The following is a 5,236-nucleotide window of genomic DNA, read 5'->3' as shown; positions in this document are numbered from 1 at the left end:
TTAATTTGCAGCTGGTTTTTGATCTGAATTCTCTGAACACTTGTATAATTTTCATTAGCCACTGAATGTGATGAAAGACTTCTCAGTGCATGAAATCCAGTGTTATTGGTAAGGAACAGTTGTTCAATGCCTTTAGGGGGTGAACTTTGTGAAATAATAGGATGGAGAATATTAATTAGAACTGACAAAGCTATTAAAATTAATTAGCCTTGATCATTAAAATTGTCGCGTACAGCTGCATAAGGGCCTCTGCCTTTCTTTTCTTGGAGAAAAAAATTGAATATGCAAGTTCAAGAATAATTTTTTGCGATCACTCATTTAAAGGTTATATATATATATGCATATAAGAATATACATATATATATATATTATCTGTTGTATGCAGACAACTTCTAAATGTATCTCTCCAACCCTGTGACCTCTCTCTTTTTCTGCAGTGTCATATTTCATCCTGCCTCCAGAACATCTCTAAAAAAAATCCCGCTCGCACCTCAAACTCAATATATTCAAAACCAAATTCTTTGTCTTTCCTCCTAAATCCTTCTCTCCACCTAATTTCCTCATCACAGAGACTACATCTGCACCATCCTTCCCGTCTCTGAAGCCTGCAACCTCGACAGCTCTTCCCATTTTCAGTATCCTCCTGAAATCACGCCTCCTTCATGAGACTGTCACAAATTGCTTTCTAATCAGTCCCATTTATGTGCTCCTCACTGCCAGTTAACCACCTCTCCAACCTCTAGATAAGTAAGGACTTATAACCTCCCATTGCTCTTTTGTATGTAGTAGGTGCTCACTAAGTACTGTTGGTTGATTTAGAAGCAGTATAGCCTAGCGAAAAGAGCACTAGACAGCGAATCAGGAAACTTTTGTTCTAACTTCGGATCTGTTCTCATCTGTAAAATGAGGATTAAATACCTTCTCCCATCTCTAGACTCCTCTCAGGGTCACGCCTGGAGAATTTCCAGTACTCTACCAGTTTTGGCTGTGGTAGGGAGAGTCAAGCAAAGGCCTAACCATTCCATTCCTAGCTTGGGCAGTAGCTAGTGAGTGGAAAGCAATCTGCTACAAATCAAAACTCACCTGTGCAGGGCAGCAGCAGAATGGGAGAGAGTAGAGGGTAGAGGCTCAAGTTTACTGCACGGAAGAAGGCAGTGGTAAATCAATTCTGTTTAACTCTATGGATCCACTGCCAGAATGATTGCAGATGGAGGCGGGACATTCTGGGAAAGATGTATCCATGGAGTCGCTATGGGTCAGGGACAGCTCAGCAGCGTAAGAAAAGATAAGACCTATCTCCGGAGACTACGAGCCCCGTGTGGGAAAGAAACTATCTGATATAGTTGTATTATTTCTACCCAGTGCTTAGTGTGGTGCTTGGCACAAAGTAAGCGGTTAACAAATACCACTGTTTTTCATTATTGATAAGTGCTGTTTTGTTGAATTGTTACAGTTTTTATCTAAGGTTCCTTAAATCAGGTCGAGTCGAGCACTGTCTGAACAATTCAGAAGACTGCTCTCGTCTTCTACAAACTCGACGCAACCCATATCATGTATTGAGTTCCTCATAAAGAAGGTGCTATATATAAATCAAAGTCTTATTCTTACTATTATAGTTATTTTACTCCCATATTGGGCAGTTTTCCCAGCGACAGCTGTGAATCCTCTTGAGCCGGCCAGCTGTCCTCCTCTACATACTGTCCATAATGTTTAAAATCCCTCAGATAATCTGGTTGTATCCAGAAAGCTGTGGGTACCTGATTCACATTAGTAATAATAATTATGATGATATTGATATTTAGTACTTTGATCTGAAGTACTATCATTTGCTCTACAGGACAGATTGACACGTATCAAAAGTCTGACTTTTTGGCCTCAGAAGATTCTTTGTTGCACAAACACTTATTCTTCTCTAGTACCTGAAAACAGTTAAGGCAAAGCGTGGTACCAAAATAGCAAATTACCTCAAGTCATTACAGGGTTACCATCTTTGAGAATTTATGAAGGATAAGTTTGGAAAATAGTTGCTGCAGTGCCTAGATTTTAAAAAATGGAAAACTCATGACCTGAAAACTTTACATCTGGGTCCAGGACAATATTGGAAAAATGATCACAAAATCATATGCTAATCCCTTGATGTATAGACTGTAAGCTCGTTGTGGGCAGGGAATGTGCCTGTGGTATTGTTGTGTTGTGCTCTCCCGAGCTCTTATTCCAGTGATCTGCACACAGTAAGCGTTCAGTAGATACAATTGATTGGTTGATGTCTTTAGGCTAGCCAATGATAAGTGACAGTAGTTTGTGATGGACAAATCTTCTGTCCTCTATAAACCTATGACCCAACCCATTTAATGTTTTGAACACTTATCTATCAATCAATCAATCAATCATACTTATTGAGCACTTACTACTTGCACTGTACTGAGCACCTGGGAGAATAGAACAGAATTAGCAGACATACTCCCTCTCATCATGAGCTTACAGTTTAGAGGGTGAGACAGATAGCGATATAAGTAACTGAGTAATTTAAAATACATAATTTAAAAATATGTACATAAGTACACTGGGATTGAGGGTGGCATGAATATTAATTGCCCCAAAGCTACAGATCCAAGGGCATAGAATACACAGAAGGGAGAGCGAGCTGAGGAAAAGAGGGAAGACCTCTTGGAGGTCTTGCTTTGAAAATGAAGGGAGTGTTGGTCTGGTGAATATGGATGAGGAGGGAATTCCAGGCCAGAGAGAGGATATGGAAGAGGGATCCGTGGCAAGATAGATGAAATCAGGGCACAGTGAGTAAGCCGGCGCTCGAGGAGTGGAGTATGTGGGCTGGGCTGGAGTTAGGAGATCAGCGAAGTGAGGTAGGGTGGGAAGAGTTGATTAAGTGCCTTAAAGCCAACGGTAAGGAGTTTCTGTTTGATTCAGAGGTGGATGGTCAGCCATTGGAGCTTCTCGAGGAGTGGGAGACGTGGACTGAATTTTTTTGCTGAAAAATGATCCATGCAGCAGACAGAAATATGGACTGGAGGGGGGAGAGACAGGAGGCCTGGAGGTCAGTGAGGAGGCAAATGCAGTAGTCAAGGCAAGATAAGCTAAGTACTTGGATCAGCATGGTAGCAGTTTGAATTGGGAGAAAAAGGGTGGATTGTAGCGATGTTGTGAAGGTTGAGCTGACAGGCTTTGGTGACAGTTTGAATGTGTGGGTGGAAGGAGAGCGATGAGTCGAGGACGATGCCAAGGTTATGGGCGTCATTAAAGAGGTGACAGACAAATCTTCAGTGATAGAGCAGTGTCGGCCTGGATGTACATTTGCCTGATGTTGGGCCAGTTGTTTGGCATACTAATTAACTTGATTAAGAAACATAGAGCCTTCTCATTAGTTTGTATTAAATCCAAGCCAATCAGGGATATAGTAATAATAATAATAATACTGGCATTTACTAAGTGCTTACTATGTGCAAAGCACTGTTCTAAGCACTGGGGAGGTTACAAGGTGATTAGGTTGACCCACGGGGGGCTCACAGCCTTAATCCCCATTTTACAGATGAGGTAACTGAGGCACAGAGAAGTTAAGTGACTTGTCCAGAGTCACACAGCTGACAACTGGCAGAGCCGGGATTTGAACCCATGACCTCTGACTCCAAAGCCTGGGCTCTTTCCACTGAGCCACGCTGCTTCTCTATTCTTATATCCACTTATCATTTGGAGCAATGGGGCAAATTTAGGGATTCAGATGAACAGGTAGATTTTGTATGAAATTTTGGATGAGATAAGGAGCTCTCCTCTTGAGATGTGGCTGGGAAGAATGAAAGAATAGATTTATGGGAGGGAGCTAGTTGGGGAAGTGAGGGGGGGAGTTAGGGGAGCTCATGCCTGCTGGTTTTGAGTTTGCCATGATGACTAGGTCATCGTGGGCCAAAGAGGGCAGAGGTGGTGGCCCCGGAGGCTTCAGAGGGAATTCAAAATCTAGAATAGTTGGTGGCGGCAATGGGCATGGGAGTGAATGAGGGAGTAATAATGTTGTCAAGCAAGAACTAGAGAGGGTAGAGTTGCAGCAAACCAACCCATCAATCAATCAATGGTGTTTATCGAGTTTTTACTATGTGCAGAGCACTGTACTGAGTGTTGAGAGAGTACCATACGGTAGAGTTGGTAGACTAATTTCCTGCCCACGAACTTACAGTCTAGAGGGGGGAATGATGTAATAATGAATTTGAAATAGTAAAACCGGGGTTATGTGACAGGATTGGGGGAGAAAAGGGAGCAGAAGGTAGTGGCAGTGGTTCTCCCCTAGGCTCTCCTGCAATGTTGCATTCATTCATTCAGTCATATTTATTGAGTTCTTACTGTGTGCAGAGCACTGTACTGAGCACTTGGGAGAGACACATTCCCTGCCCACAAAGAGCTCATGGCTTTCTCCCAGAATGAACCTTTCACAGGTCTTCATTCTCCTTCTTGTGGGTGGTGAAAGACTTAATGAGAGAATGTTAGTAGACTGCTTTGCGTTCCAAGGAAACTCAGATTCTATAGTACTGTAAAAAAGTGCAACCCAAATCCAAGTATCTTTGAAACGAATGGGATTTAAGACGATGTTTAGTGTGTGTGTGTAGTGTGTGTTTAGATATATGTGTGGGTGTGAGTATACATATATTATTGAATGTCATGAATTGCTTTGAAAACAATTTCTGAAAGCATCAGGAAGCAAAGAAAGAGTGAGTGAAAAAGATTGGGAAGAAGAAACAGCCAGAGAAGCGTGAGGAGAAACTGGGATAGATATTTGCCAGGCTGTCTTAGGGAACCTCTCACAAGGCTACACCCTACTCCTTGTGGGTGATTTAAGAGTTAATGAAATAAACTTCTTTAAGTTCCACGGAAAGTCAGGTTATGTCGTATTTGAAAGAGTAGAATCCTAATTCAGATCTCTCTGAAACAAATGGGATTTAGAATAGGAAGTTTTCGACAAGTTTAGTCTGTGAGCCCTAAGCGGGTCAGGGACTCTGTCCAACCTAATTAACTTGTACCAACCGTAGTGCTTAGAACAGTGTTTGGATATATATTAAGCACTTCACAAATACCATAAAAAGTTCCAGATATATTATTTTAAGCCATACATTCTTTTGGAAACAATGTTATGAAAAGCATTAGCCACATTTTAGTGACAGATATCTTTTGTTCAGAATACTGAACATTCAGATTTACATCTAGTGTTAGCAGAATGAAAATATTTAAAGAAACT

The 5,236-nt window shown here is 41.5% G+C and overlaps 1 non-coding gene across 1 annotated transcript; it reads left to right on the top strand.

The window, feature by feature from the left end:
• Positions 1 to 935: 935 nt before the first annotated feature.
• LOC119935894 lies at positions 936 to 1,073 on the top strand. Its single transcript, XR_005453492.1, has one exon. It is a non-coding gene; the product is annotated as a small nucleolar RNA SNORA7 (small nucleolar RNA).
• Positions 1,074 to 5,236: the final 4,163 nt, after the last annotated feature.

The sequence above is a fragment of the Tachyglossus aculeatus genome, chromosome 12 (assembly GCF_015852505.1).
Source record: "Tachyglossus aculeatus isolate mTacAcu1 chromosome 12, mTacAcu1.pri, whole genome shotgun sequence".
In the NCBI taxonomy this organism is placed as follows: domain Eukaryota; kingdom Metazoa; phylum Chordata; class Mammalia; order Monotremata; family Tachyglossidae; genus Tachyglossus; species Tachyglossus aculeatus.
Note: the sequence above shows the minus strand (reverse complement) of the source record. Positions and strands in the feature narration are given on the sequence as shown.